Source organism: Lepus europaeus, chromosome 2 (assembly GCF_033115175.1).
Source record: "Lepus europaeus isolate LE1 chromosome 2, mLepTim1.pri, whole genome shotgun sequence".
NCBI lineage: Eukaryota > Metazoa > Chordata > Mammalia > Lagomorpha > Leporidae > Lepus > Lepus europaeus.
This window is the reverse complement of record NC_084828.1, coordinates 105271032-105285086: the sequence shown is the minus strand read 5'-3', so window position 1 is coordinate 105285086 and position 14055 is coordinate 105271032. Positions and strand designations below refer to the sequence as shown.

Below are 14055 nucleotides of genomic sequence, written 5' to 3'. Positions count from 1 at the left end.
GTTAGTTTCACAGCACACCAGTGGTTGTCTACAAAGAACATTGTTCAACAATTCCTTCAACAAATGTTACACACTTTTTAATCAATATAAATATCATTAGTCAGGCTAAGAGGTCTGAAATTAACATAAGTGGTTCTGGAAACTATTCCCATATGAATTTAAATGATGTAGCATTAAAGATGTGTTTGGAGGTCTGAAGAGTCTAGGTATCTTGATATTGTGATATTGAGTGATTACATCCTGGGATGCAAAAGCTAGGCTTTTGGAAAGACTGAAACAAAAAAATAGTAACCCAAGCTAATTTCTGTCTACATTTATTATCTCTATTTTCTCTTATAAATCAGCTGCTCTCTCTCTGAGAATTGCAATTCTCTGGTGCCTGGTCCATGGTCCCATAGATGATGGTGGCTGTGCACATAGCTCTTGAGTTTACATGTTATAAGCCTAAATTTAATTTTGTTCTCAGCTTCAAATCAAAATTCCAGTAGGTGACAATTCTGATTTCCATAGCTGGCCCTATTTGGACCATATGGATCCAATCAATTATGACCTATGGGATGAGCTTTATTACATTTACCAAATGTTCCACTCCTGTGGATTTGTAGTTAAGAGAGGATCATTAGATTTGAGAAAACATTACAAAAACTGTATATTATGGTAACCTGATACCTTGTAAGAATAATAAATCAAAAATAGTAATCACTATAATATTCAAAATTTATTGAAAGTCTATTATAATCAGGCTTTGCATTCTCATATCAAACTATCATCTCAACCACGTGAAGAGGTTCCTGTGTTACCTCTGTTTTAAAGAAGAAAAAATTGAGATCTAGAAAAAGGCTGTAATTTGCGCAAGGTCACAGTGAGAGTTAGTGGCTAGGGCCAAAATCTGCAAATTTCATATTCTGAGTTTTATCAAAACAATAGAAGTATATTGACTATGTGATTTTAACAGGAAATAAAGCATGTGTCAAAATGTTCTATACATTATGGCATTTATATCTCTCATCATGTCTATATCTATGATTGCATCTTCCTCTCTATCTCCTCAACTGCATTGTATCTCTATCTATCCACACCATGACCATTGCCTTGCTTCTTGTCTTGGGTTAATGAGTAAAATTTAAAGTTAAAACTGGTTACTTTTGAGCATGAAATAATCCATTATATAAATTCTGTTATTTTTCTGTCTCTATATTTTAATGATCATATCTGTATTGTAAGGTGAATTTTTTTTGTTTGTTTTAGAAAGAAAGAAATGTCCAGTTCATTTTCTTATTCTGCTATGTATCTCAAGAGTGACAGCTGTTCCTTAGGTGGCTTCTTGTCTGCTTTCTTCCATAGCTTCAACAGATATATCCTGCTGTTTCCCTTTTCTAACAAAATCCCCAAAATCAACATGGTAGCCAAAACACTTGCATTATTCTTTGTAATAGTACAGGCTTATAAAAAACAAGCTGTGAAATATCTGCTGAGTGGTATTTATCTTTTTTTTGCTTCCTCCATAAATAGAACATCTAAGTTCTTAGTTTTATAATTATACCCATTTTTTCCTTCTAATTCCCATTTATAAATTCTTTTCAGAGTTCACAAAATCCTATTATCAAGTAAACTTATCAACTGCTTATTTATATACACATAAATGTTTTTCTTCATATTAACTTATTTAATGATACTAACAAGTTCAGATTCCTTTCAGGAACATTGGAGGCATAAATTATAAATGAAGTGTATGAATATCCTTGGATTTTTGTATTATTATTTTACAGATTTATGTATTTGAAATGCAGAAGGAGAGAGACAGAGAGTTATCAGTCTTCCATTTGCTGGTTCAAGCCCCAGATTTCTACAACAGCCAAGGCTGGACCAAGCTGAAGTCAGGAGTCAGGAGCTCTATCCTGGTCTTCCACATGGGTGGCAGTAGCCCAAGTACTTGAACCATCGTATTCTACCTTCCCTGGCACAATAGCAGGGAGCTGGATCAGAAACTGGGCAGTCAGGACTATAAGTTGCACTCTAATATGGATGCCAACATCAAAGAAATGGCATAACCTGCTGTGCCACAAAGTCAATCCATATCTTTGGTGTTTTTCAAATTTCCTAACAACATAAAGAACAGTCAAGAACAATAAATAAGATTGATTTTTTTTTCTCAAAATAGTAAATTATTTGTTTTGATTATGGAACTAACACATAAATTTTATTAATATATCAAAAATTAAGAAGGATGCAAGGAAGAAGTTAGACAATCAGTAATTCAAAAATGCAACCTTTAGTTACTTCATAGTATTTTTAGCATATATCATATCATATATCTTTTTTTTAAGATTTATTTTATTTACTGAAAGAGTTACGGAGAGAGGTAGAGACAGAGAGAGAAAGGTCTTCCATCCAATAGTTCACTCTCCCAGTGGCTGCAACAACTGGGGCTGGGCCAGGCCAAAGCTTGGAGGCAGGAGCTTCTTTTGGATCACACACGTGGGTACAGGGTTCGAAGGACTTGTCCATTTTCCACTGCTTTCCCAGGTGCATTAACAGGGGGCTGGATCAGAAGTGGAGCAGCTGGGATTTGAACCGGTGTACATATGAGATGCTACTGCTGCAAGCAGAGGCTTAACACTAGCCCCCATATCATGTATCTTGACAACTGTGTAACACAATAATGTATTTGATGTCTTTCTAAGTCAGAGAATAATTCTATATTAACAGTTGTAATTAATCCAGTATATAATTTTATGTTAGTTTATGTAATAACCTATGATCAAATATTTGGTTTTTTTCTGTTGAAACTAACAATTATGTACATTGTTACATAAACCAACTTGTACTTTTTTCTGATTATTGTCCTAGAAAATTTCCTAGGAGTAAAATTTCATATGATGTGTTTTATTTAATATTACATGTATATCTTTCGAAATTACCCTCAAAAGTGGTTTACCATTTTGTTTTCCCTGTGAATGAATCAATCCAATTTGACTTGCCTTCTGCCATAACAGTAAACAAATGGACAAAATATGTTAAGCAACTGTTTTCAGACATTAGTCAGCAAATGGCTAAGGACTATGATTACCAGATATAAGGGAATCGAATGAGATAAGTCTATAATCCCTTTGAGTTCCTACTTGGAGCATTTTCCAAGATACTTTGAAGGGCTGAAGAACCAAAAAAGTAGCCTGAGATGAAGAGAGATAGATTAAATTTTGGGATAAAATGAGCCACTAGTATATCTGCAGACAATATTGGAGGTAAAAGGGATCCCTAGGCACCTCAGGAATATTTCTTTTAAAGTCTTTAATTGAATATAAATCTGTGCAAAGGGTGAAGTTACATTAATTGTACAGCTGCTGGGGAAGCACAATTAACAGATCTAACTTGAATATTTCCCAGAGCTTTCACAGGGCTGCGAATCATTCTTGTTCCTTGCAAGAGTAGGGAAACCTTGTTGACCTTATAGAACTCTTAAATATTTGAACAACACTTAGTGGTAGAACTAAAGTAGACCGCCAATAAATGATATTGCAATTCTTCTCTTAAAAAAAAATACCCTACAAAACAGTTCTCAAAACAAAGTCCAACAACTTTGTAGGAAAATAATACAGTTTATCACTCAACAACGTATAAGGCATAGTAACAATATTATGCACCAAATAAAATTGATAGACAAGCAAAGAAACATATAATTAGGGCTGATAATCAGAATAAAATTCATAGAAGTAGACCCAGAGAGATGAAATGATGGGTAAGAAAATTAAAGTTGCGTTGTAAAGATGTTCAGTGATGTAAAAGCAAACATAAACCTCATCATGTTAAAGAAAGACATGGAAATGATCCAAATAGAATGTAAGAATTTACTATCAAAAATGAAAATTTTGGCCAGCGCCGTGGCTCAACAGGCTAATCCTCTTTGCAGCGCCAGCACACCAGGTTCTAGTCCCGGTCGGGGCACCAGATTCTGTCCCGGTTGCCCCTCTTCCAGTCCAGCTCTCTGCTGTGGCCTGGGAGTGCAGTGGAGGATGGCCCAAATGCTTGGGCCCTGCACCCCATGGGAGACCAGGAGAAGCACCTGGCTCCTGCCATCGGATCAGCGCAGTGCGCCGGCCGCAGCTTGCTGGCCGCGGCAGCCATTGGAGGGTGAACCAATGGCAAAGGAACACCTTTCTCTCTGTCTCTCTCTCTCTCACTGTCCACTCTGCCTGTCAAAAATAAAAAATAAATAAATAAATAAATAAATAAAAATAAAAAAATGAAAATTTTGTCAAATGGAATTTACATAAAAAGACACTGATAAAGAAACTATCAGTCCACTGGAAGACATAGAAAGAGAAACTCTTCAAATTTAATGCATTAAAAGGAAAAATGACTAAAAAGAAATTAACAGTGCTCTACAAACCTGAAGGATATCCATATAAAAGCAGTTTTCAAAATGTTCATTGAAAAAGCATTTATGCAAAAACTATGCATGGATTTCAAATTTTTTCATCAAAATAAAAATAACTCTGAATGTTTTTCATGATTTTTTGAAATACCCTCAATATGAAATATAAAATAACTAGAATACCAGAAGGAAAGAGTAACCAGAGAAAATATGTTTGAAGCTAGCAGTTCATGGAAGGGTTTTTGTTGTTGTTGTTGTTGTTTTAATTTGGTGAATTTATAAACTGAAAGATCCAAGAAACTCAATGAACTACCAAGTATGATGCTCAAAGACAAGTCATATCATAGGCAAATTGAGTAACAATGAGTCACAAAAAAACTAAATAACACATCAAGAAACAAAAGACATATGAGATACAGAAAGTTAAATATATGAAGTTTCAGAGATTTTTGTCAAAAATTAAGCCAGATTATAACAGAACAATTTATGACGGTACCTCAAAAAGTTCTAGAAAATAGAATTAAAAGATGTATATTTTGTTCAAAACATATTTAAAATCCATGTATAGTATTTCCATAATGTGAACTTTTTAAAGTAAACTTGTATTTAAAATGCTAAAAAAAGCACAACGTACCAATTTAGAAATCATACAAACTGGACATTTTTTTAAAGACTTATTTATTTGAAAGACAGTTACAGAGAGAGGTAAAGACAGAGAGAAAGGTTTTCCATCTGCTGGTTCACTTTCCAGATGGCCACAGTGGCCAGAGCTACGCCAGTCCAAAGCCAGGAACCAGAGCTTCTTCCAGGTCTCCCACGCGGGTGCAGGAGCCCAAGGACTTAGGCCATCTTCTACTGCTTTCCTGGGCCAATAAAGAGAGCTGGGTTGGAAGAGGAGCAGCCGGGACTAGAACCTCTACCCATATGGGATGCTGGCGCCTCAGGCCAGGGCTTTTTTACAGACAGGAGAGGGAAAAAAAGAGAGAAATGTCTTCCGTCCATTGGTTCACTCCCCAAATGTCCACAATGGCCTGAGCTGCGCAGATCCGAAGCCAGGAGCCAGGTGCTTCCTTCCAGTCTCCCATAAGGGTGCAGGGGCCCAGGGACTTGGTCCATCTTCTACTGCTTTCCCAGGCCACAGCAGTGAGCTGGCTTGGAAGAGGAGCAGCCTGGACTAGAACCGGCGTCCATGTGGCACCTACTGTGCCATGGCGCCGGGTGCCGGCCATGACAATTTTTTTGTTTGTTTGTTTTGACAGGCAGAGTGGACAGTGAGAGAGAGAGACAGAGAGAAAGGTCTTCCTGGTTCACCCCCCAGTGGCCACTGCAGCTGGCGTGCTGTGGCAGGCGCACCGCGCTGATCCAAAGCCAGGAGCCAGGTGCCTCTCCTGGTCTCCCATGCAGGTGCAGGGCTCAAGGACCTGGGCCATCCTCCACTGCACTCCTGGGCCACAGCAGAGAGCTGGACAGGAAGAGGAGCAACCGGGACAGAATCCAGCACCCCAACCAGGACTAGAACCCGGTGTGCTGGCGCAGCAAGGCGGAGGATTAGCCTATTGAGCCGCGGTGACAGCCTGACAAATTTTTTTTTTTTTTTTTTAAAGACTGAAAGCTAAATGGAATTTTTTAGATAAATAGAAGCTGAGACAATTTGTTAGCAGGCAAGAACTATAAGGGTACTTTTCAGGTAATAGGATAATGAAACTTGAATCTACACAAAGGCACATAGAGTATAAAAATGGTAAACATTCAGGTTGATATAAGAAAATGTTTCTCTCAGCCGGCGCCGTGGCTCAACAGGCTAATCCTCCGCCTTGCGGCGCCGGCACACCGGGTTCTAGTCCCGGTCGGGGCACCGATCCTGTCCCGGTTGCCCCTCTTCCAGGCCAGCTCTCTGCTGTGGCCAGGGAGTGCAGTGGAGGATGGCCCAAGTGTTTGGGCTCTGCACCCCATGGGAGACCAGGATAAGCACCTGGCTCCTGCCATCGGAACAGCGCGGTGCGCCGGCCGCAGCGCGCTACCGCGGCGGCCATTGGAGGGTGAACCAACGGCAAAAGGAAGACCTTTCTCTCTGTCTCTCTCTCACTGTCCACTCTGCCTGTCAAAAAAAAAAAAAAAAAAAAAAAAGAAAATGTTTCTCTCATTTTAACATATTTAAAATATAACCAAATATGTAGAGCAAATGTATGTGAGGCTACTTATGCATGTGTTAGTGAATGTATGTTATAAGCATCACAAAGGACATGAGGAAATGATAATAAGAAATGGTGTAAGTTTCTTATATGAGAAACTATATATTATTTGAAAATTGTTTATTATAACTTAACTGTTGTAGAACTTCAAGCAACAGGACAGCTGGAGACAGGAATAGAATGAAAAGTATAAACTGAGCAGCAAAATAATATCTACTAAAGAAATAATGCAGATGAATTTGAATATTAACAAGTACTCTGAGGCTGGCATTGTGGTGCACCAGGTTAAGTTGTCATTTGTGACACTAGCCTCATATATACAAGTGTGGTGCAAGTTCCAGTCACTCTGCTTCTGATCCTGCTCTCTGATAATGTTCCTGAGTAGGCAGCAGAAAATGGTCCAAGTACCTGGGAATTCCATCTGGGTGGGAGACAAGATGGAAGTTTTGGATCCTGGCTTCAGGCTGTCCCAGACCTAGCTGTTATGGCCACTTGGGCTGTGAACCAGTGGATGGAAGATCTCTCTCTCACTCTCTCTCTCTCTCTCTCTCTTACTCCCTACACCTCTCCCTCCTTTCCCCTGTGTGACTATGCCTTTCGAATAAATAAATATTTAAAAAATCCCAATGAAGACATATGAAAAAGGAAAAAAGAATAATGTAACAACAAAAAGAGTGTAGCAAAATGGTAGAATTAAATCCATGTATGTTGATAAATATGTTAATGAAGTCCAAATACTACAATAAAGAAGTAGAGTGTTATTCTGCATTTTTGGAAAAAACAAAAACAAAGATTTCTCTGTATAATCTCTGAGATATGGACTTTAAATACATATGAGGGTTCTTCAGAAACTTCTGGGAAAAACGCATATTATGAAAACAACAATGCATGGATTTCAAAAATATTTTACTACCAAAATGGATATCTTTTCATATGCTTGTTGGTCATTTGGATGTTTTTCTTTGGAAAATATCTAATGGAGTCCTTTGGCCACTTAAAAAAATTAGGTCGTTTTTTGTTGTTATTGTTTAGTTGTAGAAATCCTTTATATATTCTAGGTAGCGATTATTTTCTAAAGTTGTATTTATTTATTTTTTATTTATTTGTAAGGTAGAATGATGGGGAGGGAGGAAGAAAGAGAGAGAGAGACATCTTCTATCCTTCTGGTTTATTCTCCAAATGCCTGCAATAACCAAGGCTGGGATAGGTCAGGAGCCAGGATTCCATCTGGGTGCCAAACATGGGTGGCATGAATCCAATAACTTGGGCCATCATCTGCTGCCACGTAGCTGGATCAGAAGCAAGGATATGAATTGATACCACACCCTCTGATTTGGGCTGTGGGCACCTAAGCAGCAGCTTAACCTGCTGTGCCACAATGCTCACTCAATGATTCCTGCTCAGGTATATGAATATGGTTTGCAGAGGAGTCAAATATATTTCTTCAAAGAAATTATACATGATTGATAAACATGAAAAAATGCTTAACATCACAAATAATTAGAGAAATTCAAATGAAGACAACAATGAGATATCACTTATACTGATTAAGATGATGACTATCAGAAAAACAGAATATATCAAGTATTGGAATGAAAATAGAGAAATTGAAATGCTTGTACACTATTGATGATAATAAAAATAGCACAACCACATAGAAAGCAGTATGCTGTTTCCTAAAAAGCAATTAATTTTAGCATGAGATCTAGAAATTCTACTTCTTTACAGATACCTAAAATAATTGAAAACAGGATCTTGAGATCTTTGCATACCCAGTGCATTGCAGCTTTATACATGATGGCCAGAGTACCATAGATGGATGAATAGATAAACGAATGTCATATATACTTATAATGGAATATTATTCAGGCTTCAATAGGAAGCAATTTGAAATACATGCTATGACATGCATAAGCCATGAGGATATGCTAAGTGAAATAAGCCAGTCACAGAAAGACAAATAGTGTGTATGAGATTCTACTTATATGGCATGCAGTGTGTAGTCCAAATCATAGAAAGAAAGTAAAGGGTCTGCCATGGCTGGGAGAAGGCAGAAATGGTGAACTGTTGTTTAGTGAGTGTAGACTTTCAGTTTAGCAAGATGAAGATGTTCTAGAGATTTTTTTGTACAATATGAATTTATTTCATTGGACTATACACTTAAAAATGATCAAGATGGGCTGGCGCCGTGGCTTAACAGGCTCATCTTCCGCCTTGCGGCGCCAGCACACCGGGTTCTAGTCCTGGTCGGGGCGCCGGATTCTGTCCCGGTTGCCCTTCTTCCAGGCCAGCTCTCTGCTATGGCCCGGGAAGGCAGTGGAGATGGCCCAAGTGCTTGGGCCCTGCACCCGCATGGGAGACCAGGATAAGCACCTGGCTCCTGGCTTTGGATCAGCGAGATGCGCTGGCCGCAGCGGCCTTTGGAGGGTGAACCAACGGCAAAAAGGAAGACCTTTCTCTCTGTCTCTCTCTCTCTCACTGTCCACTCTGCCTGTCAAAAAAAAAAAAAAAAAAAAAGATCAAGATGGTAAATTATATGTTATGTGTACTTTACCACAATTAAAATGTTTTAAATAATAAAATAAAAATAATTCAACCTTCACCTCTTTTCTTCTTTTAAGATTTATTTATTTGAAAGGCAGAAATAGGAGAGAGAGAGGGAGAGAGAGAGAGAGAATCTTCAATCTGCTTGTTCACTCCCCAAATGACCACAATGGGCCATCTTTTGCTGCTTTCCCAGATGCATTAGCAGGGAGCTGGACAGGAAGTAGAGCAGAACAGGAAGTGGAGCAGCCAGGTGTTGATGCCTGTGTCCGAGGTGTCAGCTTTATCTGCTACACCACAAGTCTGGCCCCCACTGTTTTTCGTACACAAAAATTACCATGGGTAGACGTTTAAACTATAAAATAGAACATATTGAAAATTTTGTTTTGGCTTTGGGTTTAGATAGGACAGAGAAAACATAAAAATTAATAATTTTGACATAATGAAATCATAAACTTATGCTTTTCAAAAGATGCAATTAAGAATTAAAGATGCCATCTATCCAAGATACCATTAAGATACTGAAATATATAGAATTAGAAAAAATATATATAATATTTGTATTTGACACAGGATTTATATTCCTCTGTATAAAGAACTCATATTTTAATCCTGAGCCAAAAAAGATCCAATAAAGAAATTATATGAATGGCCAGTGAGCACATGTAAATATTTTCAACATCATTAATTATCAGAGAAATGCAAATTAAACCCACAATCAGATATTGCTACACATGCATTAAAATCGCTAAAATGTAAAAGATTCACAATGCTATCTATTAGTAAGAATATGGAACAGCAGGAACTCTCAATTGCCAGGGAAATTCTTTAATGTTAAATGTACACTCATCTTAATTTCAACAATGGCACTCCTAAATATTTACCCAAAGAAAATCTAAACGTGTAGTAAAATTAAAAAAAAAAACAAACAAACAAACAAAAACTACCTTTTTACATGAATGTTCATGGGAACTCTATTCATAATGGCCTAAAACTTGTGTGGTGGTTTTAAACCACTGTAAATTCACAAATTCTTTCATGCTTTAGTCGATAGATGGAGCTTATCTCTGCCCCTCACCTGTATGTGGGCTGGATTTTGTGATTCATTCCATGGAGTATATTAAAGCAGAAGAGTAGGTGTGTGAATTGGGGATTAGGTCCTAACAGGCATTGTGTATCCACTCTTGTTTCTTCTCTTTGATAGTGCATTCTGGAGGAAGGCATTTGCTATGTCTTAGCAACACTGAAGCAGCTCTTTAGTGAGACGTGAGATCTCCTTTCAACAGCCAACAACTGAAGTATCCAGAGGGTGTAGAACACGTATGTATCCTGCAGCCCAAGTCAAATCCTTTGGTAGCTCTAGTACTGGGCAACATCTTGACTGTGAACTCAGGAGATATTATCCAGCTAAACTGTTTTTGATTTCTGACAACAGTGTGTGAGAGAAAAAGCAATCCAAGGTATGATTCTCTTTATATGAAATTCAAGCAAAGACAAAAGAAATACAGTGACAGAAAAGATATCAGTGTTACTGAGGCCAGAATTGGGATGAGGGAAGGAGTAATTGTAAAGGGGCACAAGAAAAATTCTTGGGATGATTAAAATGCTCTTTATTTTGAATGTCATGGCAGCTACAAGGGTGAATATATTTACGGCAACTTATCTAATGATGCACTTAAAATAGGTGTAGTTTTTGCATGTGAATTTTACCTCAATAAAGAAATAAATCACACCAGTTTTTATTGCCATCAACAGTGAATGAGAGTAAACACAATAAAAATTCTTTCCTTAAATTGCTGCAGATGTCATAAAATTACCCTTAGGTTAGAAAGTAGAAAGTTCTCTTTAAATTTAACTTCAATGATTTAAGTTGCCTTCCAAGTTTCTTCATGTATTTTGTACTTTGATCTGTGATGAAACTAAAATTTTTATTTCATTATGGGCTAATAGGCATATTTCAATCTCAGTTAATTTTGTCACAGTATTGTGAATTTCAAAATATTTTATTTCAGATTGGTCACCAATTTTTAGGAATATAATTAGGAAAAAAAGTAGTTCTCTTGAAATCATTTTCTTGGAAGTCATATTTGATGCTTTGACTTTATTCTAAGAGAAAAAGGAGGAAGAGAAAAAAGAAGGAAAAAAAAGCAAATAATTAAAGAAAACCTGATGTGACAAAATACTAAACTTTTTATTTTGCTGATTCCTATAATTAACTTGTTTTTGTTGACACCTACTTTTGTGCATACTTCATGAATAAATCCAAGGTACTTAGTGTTAACGAGTTTCTTAGTTTCTAGTGAGAAAATAATTAGAAAGTAGAAAAGATTGAGGCTTACTAAAACTTTTAGCCCAGGAGGACATGAGCTAGGGGACCCTGTTACATACATCAGGACCGTATCTATGCTTAATCTTGAACAGACCATTCTTTTTTAAAATATATATATATATATATTTTATTTTATTTATTTGACAGAGTTACAGACAGTGAGAGGGAGATACAGAGAGAAAGGTCTTCCTTCGGTTCACTCCCCAGATGGCCGCAACGGCCGGAGCTGCTGAGCCAGGAGCCAGGAGCTTCTTCCTGGTCTCCCACGCAGGTGCCCAGGGACTTGGACCATCTTCCACTGCCTTTCCAGGCCATAGCAGAGAGCTGGACTGGAAGAGGGGCAGCCGGTACTAAAACCAGCACCCATATGGGATGCCGGTGCCGCAGGTGGAGGGTTAACCTACTGCACCATGGTGCCGGCCCCAAACAGATCATTCTTGCTGACTAAATGACACCATTCGAGTAATAAAGATTCAGAACTCGTTTATTCCTGTTAATTGGACGTTCCATTCCAAAATATACCAATAAGCAATAACCAATCAATAGTCTACACTATTCTTGTCAATTACGTAATTATAACTTGCTAAGGCCTTTATGTAGTTCCTCCTTTTTGTGTATAAAGGAACGCCCTCCACACTCCTCAGCACCTCTTACAGCATTTATTCTGGGCAACCAGAGTCTGTGTTCCCAGGTAGCTGGTCTCACTTCAGCTCAGATTTCTTTGTTTTCACATTTGGGGTACCTTGACTTGCTTTCTAGGTTAGCAAGAAAATTAAAGAAATCAGCTCCTTCAAACTAGAAATCAGTAAAATACAGAATACTTTGTGAATGAGGGAAGCAAGATGCTAGACATATTTTCAGTTAATAATCTCTTATCTGCCCTTTTAATTTGGGAGAATTAGGAAATACAATTATTCTATGTTTATAATTTTTAATTAATCAATCTTCAATTATTTAATAACTGCCTATGAGTATGGCAGATCTAAAAACAGCAATTAAAAAATGTTCTAAAAGTATTCCTTAGAAGTTAAAAGACAGGGCCATGTAAATCCTGCATATATTTTAAATGTTAAGGGAATAAAATTAATGCTTTTGGATATGAAAAAGACAAAAGATTTAGAAGTGAGAGTACATGAGGAAGCTAACTTGAGCATTGGTATTTCTGCCTCTATTTTTATATTTATTCACATGTTCTGAGCTGCTCCTTCCCAAAGGTGATCAGATACTCTACTTTCCAGTGTCATCCTGGGATTTTTTTTTTCTCTCATAGGTATTTCCCCTTTTAGTCTATTATCCTGAAAAATCCACCTAGTGAAGTTATGTTTATCTCTCTGTCTTCATTTGTTCTCTCTCTCTCTCTCTTTTTTTTTTCTCATCTTGTAAATGTGGTCACCCTAGGAAAGACAGCAGCTATTTCCTGTAGAGAAAAGTCTATTTTATTGGAGACTTTAATCCTTCATCTCCTTTTCTTTAACAATGCTAGCTGGCAGGTAGTCAGCAGGAAAGTAGAAGTGGAGCTTTCAGAAAGAAAACATTCTCAGTAGAAAGTAGTGGCCCATTATGATGTTGAACAAAAATAGTTTTCCTGGAATCATTTTCTTAGAAAGCATGTTATGATGCTTTGACTTCATTCTGAGAATAAGAAGAAAAAAAAGAAAAGAAGACAAAAAAGAGAAAAAGATAAAACCGAATGTGACAAATTAATAACCTTTAATTTGTTCTGATTCCTCATAATCAATTTGTTCATGTTGACACTTATATTTGTTCATACTTCATGAACCGAATCCAAAGTACTTAGTGTTAATGAGTGACTTTTATCTGTAGGGCAAATCTTGGAAATATGAAGCTATTAGTAATATTTAGATGTGAGAGAAATAGAATATTTTAAAATCAATGAGAAACCCCATCTTTTACTTTGGCTTCACCTTAGTAAATTTGGCTCCTGATGGTGGTTAGAGAATGCTGTTTTCCTCTCAACAGCTGTTAAACATTGCTTTCATTTAGTTAATATTTGCCAAATTCCTAAATCACAGTGGGCATAAATTGTTGTTTGCTTTTTATGCTGTCATGAAGTAGCATATCAAGAAGTTTCGCCTCTCAACATGAATGGCTGAGTTCTACCTGCAAATTATTATCAGAGCTGTATTAGATCATGAATGACAGTTTTCAAGATTGGTCATTTTATTTCAGATTGTTTTGAAGAAATAAATTGATCTCCATGGCATTAATATTATATAAGCATCTCATTAATTTTATTAAAATGACAAAATCATCCTATCATCTTGGTGTTCCTACTGAACCTTCAGATTCTAAAGTTTTATGTGTAGATTTCTAACATGTCCAAAGATTGCCAGATTGGTAAATTCACTATTTTATGCATGCATCAGTTGATTAGCATGTCTTTTCCTTTCCTTTGATGGTGTCCTTAATGTTCCTCTTGAGGGAGTTTTGCCAGAGTTTGTTAAACTATTAATCAATATATGTGTGTGTATCGTTGCGTTGTACGTCATTTTATAGTTCCATAATAGAGTTTAATATACATTTATAATTTTCTTTAAAAATGTTTTCCCTCTTTTAATTGAAGCTTTGGTGGCTAAAATAACATACTATTTTAC

General features: G+C 37.0%; 1 protein-coding gene across 4 annotated transcripts in view; it reads left to right on the top strand.

Moving 5' to 3' along the window:
• Window positions 1-14055, top strand: part of NAALADL2 (N-acetylated alpha-linked acidic dipeptidase like 2) — a 1471888-nt gene that overhangs the window by 390576 nt on the left and 1067257 nt on the right. For 2 of the 4 annotated variants that reach the window (XM_062211675.1, XM_062211676.1), the window contains one exon: window positions 10316-10431. The exons of the other annotated variants lie outside the window; for them this stretch is intronic. The gene's annotated coding sequence lies outside the window, so the exon portion shown is untranslated. The remainder of the gene's footprint in view (window positions 1-10315; window positions 10432-14055) is intronic. 4 annotated transcript variants of the gene reach the window in all.